This window comes from Thunnus maccoyii, chromosome 3, assembly GCF_910596095.1.
Source record: "Thunnus maccoyii chromosome 3, fThuMac1.1, whole genome shotgun sequence".
NCBI lineage: Eukaryota > Metazoa > Chordata > Actinopteri > Scombriformes > Scombridae > Thunnus > Thunnus maccoyii.
In genome coordinates this window covers 5196268-5212250 of record NC_056535.1, presented here as the reverse complement: position 1 = coordinate 5212250, position 15983 = coordinate 5196268, and the positions used below count along the sequence as shown (strand labels likewise).

Here is a 15983-nt window from a genome sequence, read left to right as displayed (position 1 = left end):
CTTATTATTCTTGCATATGATGTCTTAAAAAAATATGGTGTTTCACTCCTGTATTCTTCAGGGGAAAAAATTGATCCAAAGCTTGAAAAAAATGTTGATTTTATTTTTTGGCCATATCGGCCAGCCCTGATCTGAACCCTTTTTCTTAGCCTTTATGTATTTATTTGATCTGGAAGATGATAATGCTCATGTGAAAGCTGAAGGAAGGGGTTGAGGACCCTCCTACATAGAGTAGGGTTATCACTTATTCAAAGCGTCAAGTTTAAACAAATTTGAACTATCAAGTAGTTTGTTCATATTAATTCAAACTCAACCCATAAAGCCTACCGTAATGTTTCTCAGATACAATTTTGCTGTGACTGTCATAAGCATATATGGCCAGTGATGTCTATTCGTCAGCGGTCAGTCTTTATATTTTCCTGTGTGGTGTCATACATCTGCACTATGTGTTTTGAGATTGCACTGTGTCTTTAGTAGGCAGTCAGACGCGTTGTAGAATTGATGGTGCTCCACTCATTTGATGCCTCTGCTGCCTCACAAAACAAAACAACAATACATATGCTCAAAGCCTTTGGCAATAAAAGCAGGTGGCTTTAACTTGATGCCAAGTGGGGCTGATTGCCTGTTGCCCCACTGCTATTTATTTGGCTCTATTTGCTCAGTAAATTGTCTCATTTGCTTGTAGTTAGCGGTTAGTGTATTTCTCCTGGAAAATTACCTGCCATCATGAACAAAGTGGATTATCTTCTAGAACACAAGTTTAAAACTCTGCTTTTTGAATAAAAGTGTGAGATTAAATGCCTCGGTGCCCACCAGCCATGGGGCATTGTTATAAACCAAACCACAGGCAAAAATAATTGCATATTTAATTGCTTCTTTAGAAAAAATGAGTCCAAGAAGGCACTTTTTTGCTTCTTGTATGTGTTTTCAGAAAGGTCAAGAGCAGGTTTTCAGGATCTCAAGCATCTTTCTGAGAGGATTATCAAACATGAAAGCAACGGGAGTCATCTAGACTAGGAAAGTGTGGTAAAGTTGGGCTCGGCCAAGTAAACATAGCTTAGGCTATAAATTGACAGCACATACAAACAGCAACTACAGGATTTTAACATCAGAGTTATTGAAAAGTTTGCCCAGAGGAAGAACTGCCATGCCTACTTTTTCTTTAACTGAGCTTTGAAATGGTGAGAGAAAGAATTATAGTTTATCTTGCTGTTAAAGCCTGGAATGCATTTGTAATGTTGTTCCATTAGGTCATTTTTCTAATGGTTATGGTTGGATTTTATGGTGGATCAAAGGCTTGGTGCAAAACTCACTGCTGCTGAACTGTTCAATCCTGTGAATAGTGAGATACTTATTTGTCATTTTCTATTCTCCTTCCTGCATTTTCTTAAAACATGTTCCCCAGAAAATGCCTCCTCCTATTACTATTCTTCAGCCTGCAAACAGCTTTTTATATTGACAGTCACATTGCCATATTTTATTCTAGTCCTGTAGTGTCCTGTAGTTATGCTGTAGAGGAGTGAAAACATTATTATTTCAGGGAGAATATGAAGCATTATGTCAAAAGTATTTGTTGTTGCCCCACCATTTTTCCCTCTTAAAACGCCATTGGTTGTCGTTGTTGAGTACAGCAGCTGCTTTTTACAAAGTTGGCAAACCTACTATGTGTAAGCCCCGGTGTGGGTACCAGATCAGCTCAGCCTGCCAGATCAGCTCGGGGTCTTGCTTTTACAGATGACGTCACATATTATGATTGGCTGTGTGTCGGGAAGGGTTTATCATTGACTGTACGTCAGAAAGTGTATGGATGCCGTGTGTTCACACCACAGACAACCATTTAAACAAACAAATCTTGATTGTGTGATTGTTTGTGTAGAGAAAGACGTCCACATCTAATAAAATGTAAATGCCAAACTAAGTTTACTATGTATATACAGTATATATACATACACTACATTATATAGATAGATGTACTGCTGCAGTCTGGGACTGCTTCATTATTTATTAGAAAAAATACAACAACTAATTCAATGTACAACCCACAAATGCATTTCAGTAAGGCAAAAATGCTGAAAAACTGTGACAAACCAGTAGTTTGCCATCTTGACAGAGGAAACCTCAGTTGTTTCTCCAGCATTCAAATCTCCTACCAACTGTGTCTTAATACAATATCCTAATCAACAGTCTCTCCTAGAACCATGTACTGGCCCTGAACCATCATGGTACGGAGATTACAGTTCAGTGCATGCAGTCATACAAAGAATACGCTACGACCCAAACAATTACTGTCAAAGTAGTTTAATAATTCACTTACTCCAACATGTGGAACAGTAATTCTAGAGCGTGAGTTCCACCCAGAACATCATGGCAGTGCACCAATTAGCTGTAGCATTTATGCTAGAACCCAAAAAACAGATAAATTATCCACAACAAGACACAATAACTCCAAACAAACAAACATAACTCATGGCATTATGTAAAAGACGATATTGTTAAGTTAGATTAGTTAGCCAGTTAACGTATGCTAACGTAGCTAATGTTAGCTAACAAACGAAGACCACAAGGAAGTATGTCATCACTACTCTGTAGAACACACAGCTAGGACCCTGAGCCCATCTGGCAAGCTGAGCCAATCTGGTAGCTACACTAGAAATACCTCAACACACGGCTTCTCAGAAGCTCCAGTGTCATGATTATCCGGTCAGCACGGCTTTGCTCGCAAGTGTCCTTATCTGCTTTTATTTATTAGCTTAGTTTACTGATAGGTCAAAGAGAAAGCAATAGGTCAAGCTGATAGTGAATTTTAAAAAGGTACAAGGCAGTCTGTTGCACTTGCAGATTATAAATTTTAAAGGTTATTAAAGTTTGAATATTTAATTTTTCACCATGTTCGAACAGGGGTTAGGGCTCAAATTTCAAAAAAGAAGTGACAGCCCTAACATACAGCAGAACATCTTATAAGTGAGGAGGAGGATGGGGAGTGGTAGATGGAGCATGTCCAACAGTTGGATGATGACAATCCTGCCCTGACTAAAGACCAAATCACCACAAGCATCCTCATGGGACTCCCCTATGTGGCTGAGCTGTGAGAACATCTAGCCACAGTCTTCAAGTCACAAGCAGTCAACACCTACCACAAACCATTCCACAGCTCAAGATCTCTGCCGCTCTCTCTATATGAGCTAAGGGTTAAAAACAAAAATGACTGCTTTTTCAGATATAAATAAATAAAACAGGCTTTTCTTTGTACTACAGGGTGGAGGCCTCTGATGATCACCGACTGGAGGTCAGAGTTGAACCACCTTTTGAAAAACAATTATACAGTATACCTACACGAACATACACATTTACACAACACACACACTCACACTTCGACGCACAGATGCACAAACATCTGGATGAGTTGTTGGAGGCAGCTGAAGCCGAAGAGAAGCTCATCAGAAAACATGGCTGTATTTTGCATGTTGCTGTGCCAGGAGCCATGGAGACGAGACGGAAATAGATACAGGCGCTTAGGAAAAATCAAACATTTGCAGAGCTGAGAAAAAAAACGAAGCTTGATGCATGCACGGGCATGACATGCTTGCACCGAAGAACGTGCTTGGTTACATAAGGGCAACGTATATTCACTTTCCACCATACTGTATTGTGTCCCTGAAGCACAACCCCTCCCCTTCTAACACTTATATTCAGGGCATAGTGGTTCTGCTCTCTCTCACCGACTGCTGTGTAGGAGTCAAATTAGAGTGAGCTGATCCAGTGTGGCAGTGCTGTGAAGGCTTGAGTGGAGAAAAGAGCAGAGGAGGAAGAAGCGTAAGAAAAGAGGGGGAGAAGGGGGCAGGAAAAATGGAGGAGAGGTAGAAAGAGGAGGGGGAGTAATGGTGAGGAGTGGGAGAAGTGGGATAAGTTAATGGATGGAGGATATTACATAGAGGGGATAATGAGAGGGAGGGACAGCTTAATGAAGGGGGTGATAGAGACGGGGGAGCAAAGCTAAAGGGTTATATGGAGCACAAGCTCTATTACAGATGGGAGTTGGGGACATCATAATCCCTGTGGCCTTATAAGTAATTACTATGTGATAGAGAGAGAGAATGGTAGGACCTATCTACTGTCAGCAGAATTGGAATTAACTCCCTAACGGTCCCTTCACTGCTTTTATGTGTGTGAGTGTGTATCCTGTACTTGCACTCCTTTAAGAATTGAGTGGTTGACTTTTAGAGTGAGATCATTTGCGCATAGTGAAGGCATTTTCTGTCAGGCTTCACATCCACCGGAGAGTTATTCAGGAGGTGTGTCTATGGGTAAAGGAATCTATACAACACATAAACTGGGTGTTTCCCTCTTCTGTGTGTGGATCATAAATCAGCAGGAGGTCTTCAAAGCGTATTCTGAGCCTTTAACACAGCAGGCAGGCTGACTTTCATCTACCTGTCCCACAGATACACAGCGAATCAGGCTGCTCATCCTCAAGCTGGTATGAAAACACTCACACTGCTAAAAGTGGACTCTACTGATTTAGTATTGCACTCCTCTAACACTGTTGGACTCACGACGGACAGTTAGAAAAAAAAGAAAGAAAGAAAGAAAGAAAAAAGGATTAAAATCGATGCAGCAGAGATATCACATTTTTAGTCAATGCATTCTTCTTCCTTGTCAAACCTGGAGCCAGGGCAGGAAATTTACTTTTTTTTTGCCTTCATGAAATATGTTTTGGTGGCATTTTGGATGATTTCCAGGGTTTTTTTTTTCAAATGATGGGAAATACCTTTGTTCTATGTTGCTTGACAGATGAGTCTCATTTAAAAAAGCGAAGGGAGCAGCCGAATTTATAATGCAAGAACAACTAATGGGGAAAAATACTCACACTGAGTTATATCCTAGCTACAGATTATAACTAAGTATAAACAAAAATGTTATGTAACAATGTTGATGATTGTCTGGCATGTTATGTACGGTACTCTATGTTCCAAAATAACGTGCTATGAGAGCTTTTTTAGGCACAGGACAGATTGGGAGAGGGTCAATGACTGTCAAGATTTCTAACATACTTTCATTTCGAACTGACTGTGACTCAGCTGGAAGTGCGACTCCATGTTGGTAATGTTACTGTTAATAGCCATCGCAGCTTCCTCCCAACCTTGCAATGCTCGAGCAGGAGGAGGGGGTTGTGCGGGAACGGAAGACTAGCTGTCCCAGCCAATTCTGAGTCGCAGTTTGAATACAGAGCAAAATCTAGACACACTTTGCAAAACAAAATAAGTCTGTTTAACTGTTTCAACTATTTTATAAGGGCATTTAAGAGCCCCCGTCATCCCACTTCCAAGGGCAATTTCACGTTTTTTAGAGGCGTTTTGCTCTGAGCCCCTGTTAATTTCTGACCCTGCCTGGAGCCTACATTACCCATAAAGCAACTCAACTCATTTCACTCAATTGTACAGATTCAGGTGTGTTATGCTAGTAGCAGCTAATGTTGCCTGGAGCTGCTAGCCTCCAGCAGAGATGAGGAATGATTAGGATCATTGTCATCTGCATAGGAACCACCTGACCAAATATCATCACATATAGAATAACATATGTCTTTTGTGTGTTTTTTCTGTTTTTGTTTATTTATTTATTTATTTCAATTTATTGAAGAATAAAACTGATTCATAAAATTGTTCCGGGGGCAGAGTTACAGCAACATACTAATGATTGACTCATGACTCATTAAATTTCACTACTCTACATTAGGGGTGGGACAAAGAAATTGATATTGCAACATATCGCTATATATTTCAACCTGCCGTACATTATCGATACACTGATGACACTTATCAATACATTTTTTTTAAAACATGGGACCACTCAGAATAGATTCAGCTACTTTGTCTCACCACTACCAGAGCACCATTACCCTCTGCCTCCTTATGAAGGCGTTTAACAGACCGGTGACGGTCAGATGGACGGCAGTTGTAGGTGACAACGAAGAAGAAATGCAAGCAAAATGACCAGCCATGAGCAGCTGCTGTCAGATTCTCCATGTCCACGCTAGAAACACAGAGAGTCCGCTGGAGCTTTGACAGTCACTAGAAGCACATTCATGGACTTTTGTAAAAGTTTCTGTGTGGTACCTGTGTTATAGCTGAGCGAGCGGCTCAGCACTGAGAGGCTCTCCAATGTGTGTGTCTGTGGGGGAGTGTCAGTATGTAGCTGTAGCCCTGCTGTTTATGTTACCATTGTCAGCCTGAATATCTTGCAAGGCTCTGAATATTGCACAGTTAGTTATCGGCAGGTCGTGTGTTGTTTTTACTGCAAGAGTAAAGGAATATTGGGTTATTAGTATAACATCGCCTCTCTATTGTCTCTGCTCAGACTTATTAACGCTACCAGCAGCTCTGTAAGAGGCACAGACTGAGGCTAGTTATCAGTGCTCTGATATCTATACTTGGCGGCATTTGTTTTGTGAAACTAAACATTATCTGACTATATATATATACACTATGTGAAATATTGTTTTGCAGTCTGTTAGAGTACCACCAATTGTGTTTGTGAGAAAAAAATATGTTATGGTGAAGCAGGCCAAAACAGTGTTAAACTGTGTTTGAATTTACAGGCTACCTATGTAATGTGCTGTTTTGCACTCAAAGGAAATCGTGCAATGTAACAATGAGCAGAGCAGCTGGACCCAAATGTAGGAGACAGAGGGCACATGAGCTGAAGAATTTATCTTCATTTACAGAAAGACTCAGGAGTGCAGGCAAAGCAAAACTGAACAGAACAGAGGATCCAACAAAGACTGAACTAAACAACAGGACCTAGCCTAAATACAAACTGAACTAACAAGGGAACAGGAAACAGGTGACTGGGCAGGAGAACAGGTGAGGAGCTGATTGGCTGGGGTAAACACTGGGAGCAGGGCAGGTGTGGAGGGAAAGGCAGGCTAGAGAAGAGTACAGGAAACAATAGGAGCATGGCAGGACTGATGAGGCTGATGCAGGGCAGGTTTGGAGGGAAAAACAGGCTGGAGAGGAGTACAGGAGGCTAGGGACTACAAGAAAATAACACAAAAAAGATAGGACAGTGACGGGATCGTGACATGCAAAGCATGTGCTACCAGACGTCAATCAAACTGTGACTTTGGAGCATTGCCGGCAATATAAAAATTGAAAATGTCACTTGCCTTGTCAGAGAGAGATGGCCCAGCATCCCAACGGCACTGACAGACATATAGTATATCAGTTTTAAACTTCCTCCTAACTTTGACAGGAAGGAGCCTCGTCCTATGTTTGCCTTAAGAGCAAATGAGCAGGGTAACGTTACGCTAAGGCTGGCATCGAACTGCATCGATTTAACATAACTGCTGCTCACTGCGCATAGCAAATGAGTGAAATGGTATTTATGAGTGTGTGAGGAAGGAAGTAATCAATGCTCGCTAAAACAAGAAAGCATGACGACAGGAAGTAAAAGGTGAGGAGGGAGAAGAGAGAGAAGATATAGGAGGTGAGGCTCTTTTCCTACAAGAAAATGAATGGAACTACTGTACCTTCAGGTTGAAATCCCAGACAGCAAACCCGGGACGATTTCTCAGCGCTGTGATTTAATTACCTGTGAAATCAAGAAGTTGACACTATAAACTCTACACCACATTATATTATACATATTTCTAATCCTCAAAACTCACTTTGTTCCTCAAAAGGTTCTCGGTCTCCTAGGAAAGTTCCTTTTTAATCCTGATGAATTATATACGTAATGCTGCATTAGATTCATTTTAACATTGACTCAAATGACACTGAATTACTCTTGAGTATTACCTAACTCTGCAGCCACAACTCGGGCTGGGTATCAACATCAGTACTTTTTGTGGTACCGATGAAATATGTCAACAGTATTGAAGTCTGTCAAATATCATATATATTTATATGAAACAGCAGTTTACATTGAGCAGTGTTGCAGCATGTTTCTCCCCTTATGTTTCTAATGGAGACCACTGAATATACTTTTCTACTTTGTTATTTAATTGTAAGTTAAGTTGAAAATGTCCAACTTTGGAACAAAGTGTCAAAGTAGACAAGAGTGACAGCCTCCCTCGGGTAAGAAAGAAGGAGAAGGAAATGTCATTCTTCCTCCTGTACATCTGTGCTGAGCCTGAACCAAGACGGACTAAAGACAGACAGACAGACGGACAGACAGGCATGGGGAATATTGAGTAAGTGACCTTTCAGATAAGGCCTGAATGGTCTTTATATTCACTGTCATCATTGTCATGAGGACTGTAACAATAGATCCATCATCATCAATCATCATTCCTCGGGCCGGAGAGGGTGTTAAAAAACCTTTTGAAACCTATGTGACAAACAATTCAATAAAATTCAGACTGGGATTTCCACTCAGTTGCTAGTTTATGAGATAGACCTCGCTGCAATGCAATGTCATAAATCCTAGACTGTCATGAAGATTATAGTATACAGGTCTTGTTGAAACTCTTTTAGAGAGGTGTTTATTCATCTTTATGGTTACTATGTCACCCTATATCAACAAAGGTAGACTGAATATTAGAAACACCTTCCTAAAGTTATAGCCTACGAGGGTAGGAGTTTTCACAGGCTGTTGTATTAGATTGCATTAGTTGGTTTATCTAACATACTGTCAAGTGAGTGTACAGTATATTATATTTGTACTTTAATACTCAATTATGAATCTGCAGTACAGTAACCTTACAGTACGTCATGGTATTTTCATTATTCCCTATGTTATCACTAAATTATAGCTTAAATATCACTATAGTGTGTCTGTGGTAGGCTAATTAATGGTGTGTGAAATGGTACTCAAAGGTTTTGTTTTTTTTAATGTCCTATCTTATCACTAATATTCGTCAATATTCGACAAATACCTTACCATAGACCCTAGTTTATCATTAAGTTTATCCTAATATTTGTAATAGAAGCTGCTAACTTATCACAGTTTAACACTCAACGTCAATAACAGGAGCAGCATTTACACTATTATGCCCCACTGTAGTGGCCTTACAGTGTATTAGGCTTGGTGTATTGACTTCCTGCACTGTCATGAAAACTGCATCTAGCAATAAAGCAAAACAAGATGTCACCCTTCTCTAAAAATACTTTTAATGTTAGCTTACATTAATCTTATCGCGCCACTAGCTTAATGTGCGTTAGTCTCCTCTTACAGCCGAAGTTTACGGTAGAAAACAGTAACTTTCTGGATGTTTCCTGACTGCTGGATAGCCTAACGTAGGAGCAGTGTAACGAAATACTGCTAGTCCAAGTACCAACATCACTTTTCAACTGAGCCAGGAGTCGTGTAAATCTGTTTAAATGGCTGCGTTTCCATTTATTTCCTCTCTGAAGCTACTTACTTTTTCCGTTTTCCGTCGTTCCTCGTTCGGTGTGTATGTGTGCCGCTTCTCCTCCTTCTCCCTCCTCTCCTCTCTCTGGATGGAGATGGAGAGAGGAGAGCAGTCGGGTCCAGGCGGAGGAAGATGGGAGGCGAGGCGAGCCGCTGGAAGCCCCTTGGCCGCGGAGGAGGGGAGAGGAGCCGGCTGCAATACGACAGAGCTCCGCTTAAAGAGCCTGATAAATCGCCATTATGTGGGTCAGAGATGAAGTGTTCATCTCCGGCTTTCATCGCACAAGTCACAATTCATCCCTTCAATGGTACAATCCGGAGAGAGAGGGAGAGAGCCTGTGTGTTGTTCTGTGTTGTGATAATAACCTATATTTGGTAAAGGGGAGCCCACTGACACTATTTCGAGTATATGAATTGAAAGATGAATTTTTGTGCTGGTCTTTCAGCTCATTTAGGTCATAGTATGACTATTTTAGAGATGAGATGAATCTAAAGGTATGGGTTATAAGGAAATAGGAATTATACTGGCATCACATACAGAACAGTCACTGTATTGCTATAGACCACTGAACAGCTCCACAGACAACCCACTACCACCACAACTCTCCCATTTTAACACCATTTGTTGTAGTAAGACAAAATATTGTGTTAAATTATCAGTTCATCTGAAATGACTCCAGCCAGTGAGCAATGCTGTAACCAGGATTTTAAAAATATTGAGGTTATGATACCAAGTCCCCCTAATGTATCCTCCCAGACACCAAAAAGATAGCCTGCAGTTTTCTTATACGGTCATTTACTGTTTAATTCCCAACATGAAGGTCTAAATGCTGTTTCAAAGCTTTCTCCATTCTGCTGCTAATAAAGTAATGGTAAAGAAATACAGAATCTTTTTTTAAATTTATTGTTGTAATGTAAGAGGTCAAATTTCAATACATTTTCTCTACAAATATTGAAAGCAGCCTTTAAAATACCCCTTTGTGTCATGGTGTGCAGCCATCTGCTTGAATAGCACCCACATACACCATGAACAGCATTTTTCAATTCCTCAATGCAGTTTTAAAGGCTTAGTAAGATGATACAGTGAAAGCCACATAAGAGGGAGGTCTTCTTGATATGAAAAATGCTTATCTGCACTTGAGTGACTGCACCAACAGAAACAGACTTCACACACATTTTAAGGTGGCTGCCATCTTCCATTTTTGTATGGTTGTGACTATGTAGGTATCTTTTCATTTATTTGAAGAGAGACACTATTTTAAAACTGCAAAAACAGCACCACATGTTGGAGGAACCACTACTTATTTGGGAGGTGGGGGGTGGGGTGTCAGTCAATGTCTTCTTCAGTCACTGATGAATTTACTGCTATAGGCTAGTTCAGTACAGAGTCAGTTTGGATTTTACTCTTAATTTCTGACTTCCTAAAGGGGAACTTTATTTTACACATCAAAGTGTGTTTACGGGTGTTGAGGAGTACAACTGCATATTTGTAAAAAGTTGTATAAAGCCTTTTGTGGCTCCAGAGGGAGCTATGTGAAATAAATAACAAATTTGAGTCAGCGGGGGGCTGAAGACTACAAGTTTGGGAGAAAAAAAAAAAGGGAGGTGAGGAGTTAGAAAGAAATGAGGTTACCAGACCTCTGTAGCCCGCTCCTCATCTCTGCTGGAGGCTAGCAGTTCCAGACTACATTAGCCACTGCTTGCATAACACACCCAAATCTCCAACAGAAATGTCAGTAGTTGAGTTGCATTGTGGGTTATGTAGGCACCAAGTTTTGACAAGAAGAATGCATGGAATAAAAAAAAGAGGATAGCTCCATCAATGTTGATGTTCTATTTTTTTTTTTTCAAACTGCCCATCATGGATCTGATGTTACTGGAGTGCAATGCTATTGATGAAGTACTCTTAACATTTCCTGAGGGTAAGCATACATAAAAGTAAATACAAGTACTTTCTGAAATTACTCTCTGAAATATTCTTCAAAAGACTGAAAAAGCATCTTTATATCTTACTATGAATTTTTACAGATTAATTAGGAGAAACTGATAAAATAAGTCTTTATTAAGAATGAATTCACAACATTGCAAAAGCAATGATTAATAAATGTACAAAGGAAACATGTTTCATTACAAGATTTACAGACGGTGCCTTGTTCAGTGAGAAACCACCAAGGACCACATTACTGGCTGCTATCATCCCCGTACATCATCCTAAGTCCAAATCTACACTGTGTCAATTAGGCTGATAGACCGTCCAGCGTGTGTGTTACTGCAGTTCCTATACCCTCCAGAAAATCAAGCCTCCCCTATTTTCACTGCATTAATTTCTTTGCCTCCCGTCTGTGCTTCCACCCCCAACCAAGCTATTTTTTAAAGTCTGACAGAAGGACTGTGGCCCAGAAATCCTGCTCTGAAGATGGGTACCAACTCGCTGTCAGCGCTGCTGTCTGCCCTCCAGGGACCTAGCCTGATTACAGCACCATCATGCTCTCTCTTTTACTTCTGGACACACACACACACACAGAAACACACACAGTTGTGCCACTGCCCTCTTGATGCACATCTGTTCTTCGCAGCTCATTGAATATGCCTTTTCAAGGCAAACTAGCGCATTATTTTCTTAGAGCCTTGAGTCCATGTGGTCTCCTGTCAATTCATATTCTGGTTCTCTGAAGCCTCCAGGCCTGAGACAGAGATGACTTTGGAGATATTGTTGCCATTGACAGCTGGCCAGTCAAATAATTGGCTTGTCGACATGTCACTCTTTATCACTGATGTTTCCGTCGGAGCAGAACACTGGTCTGGGGGAAAGGAATCCACTGCTACATCTATAATTCAACTGAGATTCCAACCGTCTACAGCCAGCAGTTTTTACTTGCCAGGATGTTCTTTCAGATTGTGCAAACCAATTGCTAAACCTTACTTGTACGAGTATTCCCAGTTTTATAGAAAATGCTCTATTGTTCAACTTACATGTTAGTTTTTGAGAACTCAAGCACCAAAATGATCCATCTGTCCATCTGTAGATCACAGGTTCTGGTGCTTCATGCTGTTACTTTCACAAACACTTAACTAAGAAACAGTCAGCTCATGAAGAACTGTCTACACAGTGTTTCCCATGTTCATTGGTATGTATGGCTGAATGCTTCAGTGGTTGTTTGTAGTAGTAGCAGATGTTGTAAACAGGAAGATACAATTTAGCTTTTTCCTTGAATGCCTTACTGTTTTCCTTTTTTTTTCTTGTAACATTCTGATTCAGTTGCATTTTGAATGTTGGGGGAAAAAAAAACCACACACATCAGAAGAAAAAGATGTGCAGTTCAGCGTACAAACACATTTTACCAAGCAAGGAAGAAGCTTTGCAGTCACCTATTTTTATACAGACATTATGTAACCGGGCAATATAGCCAACTGTCTTTTATAAATAATACAATCAGATAAACTTGTGGCTGCGCCATACACTGCACACTCCAACAGATATTTATAGACTTCATAGTACTTTCCCACACAAAGAGGAAGCTGGAATAAATTCCATTAGTCTGACCACACACACAGGGCAATGTCACTCGTTAACATTGGATTGATCGACCCTATATCCAGGCAAGAGGGGCAACGTTGGACGATTCTGCAAAACCTTTTAATGACAACGTCTTCTTATGCCCAATGTCAGTTCTTTGTCAATTCTCGCTGTCTAGAATATTTGCACATGACAACTAAAGTATGGAAATACTGTCATTATGGCAAGTAAACACTGGTGTGGTTAGGGTTATGCAACTAAAGATTTGGCTAAAGCTAGGGAAAGATCGTGGTTACAGTTAAAGATAAAAGTAGGCATACATTTAATCCAGGTCTGGGATGGGATGCAAATTTGGTCATCCTGTATTCTGGGAACTCTGTTTCCTGCATTTTCAATGAATGATGGCATTGGAGTTGTGGAATAATCTAATATGGAGAGAAATCCTGGGCTGAGTGTATCCATACAGCAACACCTACCCTGTGTGTCACTGCTTCAGCTCAACTTTACATGATTCAATTAAGGGCTTAATGAGCAGAATAAGGAGATTTCCCAGATCAAGGCTAACTTGAGAGTGTGAAGGTCTTACTTCGATCATGAATGGAGAAGTGTAGTGAACACACACTATACGGCCTTAAATATCTAAATAAACCTACGTTTGTGTTTTTTTTTGGTCTTGGTACTGTTTGTGGTTTTGGATAAGCTCCTTCCTTCAAATTAAAGGATGAGAGTTGGATGAGAAGACTGATACCACTCTCATGCCTGCGCAAAGTGTACCGCTAGAGCAAGGAGGCCATTAGCTTAGCTTAACATAAAAACTGGTAGCAGGGGAAAACAGCTAGTCTGGCTCTGTCCAAAGGTTAAAACATATACCTACCAATACTTCTAAAGCCCTACTTTAACATGTTGTATCTCATTTGTTTAATGTTTATACAAAAATGAAAAAAGGTAGTGACTTTCTGGAGTCTTGCCTGGCAACCTCACGGTGACAAGAATCTGGGAAGTCACTGTACCTGACTTGTGGTTGCCAAATAGTTTTATCATGTAACTACCAGTAAAACCACGATTTGACATTTTTATATCCATGTGTTTGTTACGGATTAAACAGAACAGATACAAGGTGTTAATTAGTGAGCTTCAGAGAGCCAGGCTAGCTGTTTTCCTCACTTTCATTCTTTGTGCTAAGCTAGGATAATCATTCCTGGCTCTAGCTCCATAGTTGTGAGAGTAGTATTGATTGTCTCATGTAATTCTCAACATGAAAGCAAATAGGCATGTTTCTAAAAATGTAAAATGATTCCTTTAAAGGGAAATTTCAATGCAACAGCATGCCCTGATATTTTGGACAATAGAATGCTGCTGACTTTGTGACAGTTTGTATTTCTCACTTTCCCGTTTCAACATGACAATACTCCCTTGCACAAAGCCAAGTAGATAAAGAAATGGTTCTCCCAGTTTGGTGTGGAAGAGCTGCACAGAGCCCTGACCTCAACCCAATCCAACACCTTTGGGATTAACTGGAACACCGACTGAGAACCAGGACTTATCACTCAACATCAGTTGCCGACCTTACCCCCTAAAAACCAGAGTAGGTTTAAGTCGGCACTCTCAGCAATTGCAGTCAGGTTTCAAACTCTAGTGGAAAGCCTGAAACTAGAAAAGGAGGAGGATAATACAAAGACTTATAAATGGCCATAGATTTGGAATGACATGTTCTCTAATCACACAGTTGGGTGCAATGTCAATGTGTCCTCATATGTCTGGTCATGTAGTGTAACGTGCAAAACAGGGTGAATATCCAGCAGCAAAGAAAAAAAGACACTTCACTGAGTTTACTAAGTAAATGTCATACATGACCATAAATATGAAGCTAAAACCATTTTTTGCAAAGTTGCAGAATGCTAATGACAGGCTATAAAATGTTAAAAAGCATCACAGCCACATTCCATTTCTCACATGGGACCATTGCTGAACTAAGATGAGGCAGGAGGGGGCATCATACTTCTGATAATGTATTCACCTCAGACATTTATGTTAGAAGCCCACACTATATAATCTGTCTGTATGGGCAACGTTTAAAAAAAACTCATAAAAGTTACTACTACTACAACTACTAAGCACAGCAATCAGTAAAAGTAAAGCTGGGGAAGCTGAGGCATGCCGTGTGTGAGCTACAGACAATGCATATTCTGCAGAGTGAAGGGTACAAGGCAGGGAAGTCTTTTCCCATGTACAGAACACAGTGAGCCCCAGGCACAGCCTCACTTCTGGGCCCGTCTTGCTAACTGCCTGCCTTCATCCACTTTGATCACGGAGGCGAGCTGAGGAAATTCAGGAGAGCTCGACTTCAATCATCCAGCGGAGCCCCGTCTGTGAAGAGATTCAGTGTAGTGGAGCGTCTTGTGCTGGGAGACTTTTGTATGGTAATTTGTTATGGAGGTGGGGGGCGAAGGAGGGCTGTTTTTCAAAGGAACCCTTTGAAGTTTGCCAGAAGTGTACATGGATGCATAGCAAGATTAGAATATAGAGGAGTAATTGTTCTGTCCCAGGCAGAGATGAAACAATGAATAAATTCTTCAGTTATGACCTTCAAGTTTGAGTCAAACAGCTTTTGTTCCAATCTGACTTGAGAAAGTAATTTGAGCGCTGAGACTACTCTGTCTTTCCCTGAAAGGACCGACAGACACGGCAGGCTGAGATCTGATGTCCTCCATTACACAGGAGCTGTCTGGGTGTCTACACCTCTTAGAGATATTATATGTAGAGATTTCAGCTGTTCCTACAAAACACTATGAGTTTATACGCACATAATGAGGCCATGATAATAATTATAGCAAAGCAAACTGATAACTGCAGGTTGAACACAGGGCAGTGTTTAAAAATACATGCATGAAGCAGAATTCACTTTGTCTTGCGTAACAGACTCTTAGCTGAATTCAAAAGTCCATGTTTACATGAGCAGCTACTCTAACAACTCGCATCAGCTTCAAGATCACCTGCTGACTGTTCACCATAACAACTTCATGTTATCACATCCACATACAGACTGTCAACATATCACACACTCACTCTTATTCCTTGTTTTATTTATTATCTTGATCTCATTAGCTCCTGAAGTTGG

The 15983-nt window shown here is 40.5% G+C and overlaps 1 protein-coding gene across 1 annotated transcript in view; it reads right to left on the bottom strand.

Moving 5' to 3' along the window:
- The window catches only part of klhdc8a (kelch domain containing 8A), a 38402-nt gene extending 28143 nt beyond the window's left edge, over positions 1–10259 (bottom strand). The window contains exons 1-2 of the mRNA XM_042406826.1: positions 9359–10259; positions 7526–7587 (exon numbers count right to left, since the gene is read on the bottom strand). The gene's annotated coding sequence lies outside the window, so the exon portion shown is untranslated. The remainder of the gene's footprint in view (positions 1–7525; positions 7588–9358) is intronic.
- Between the last annotated feature and the right edge of the window lie 5724 nt (positions 10260–15983).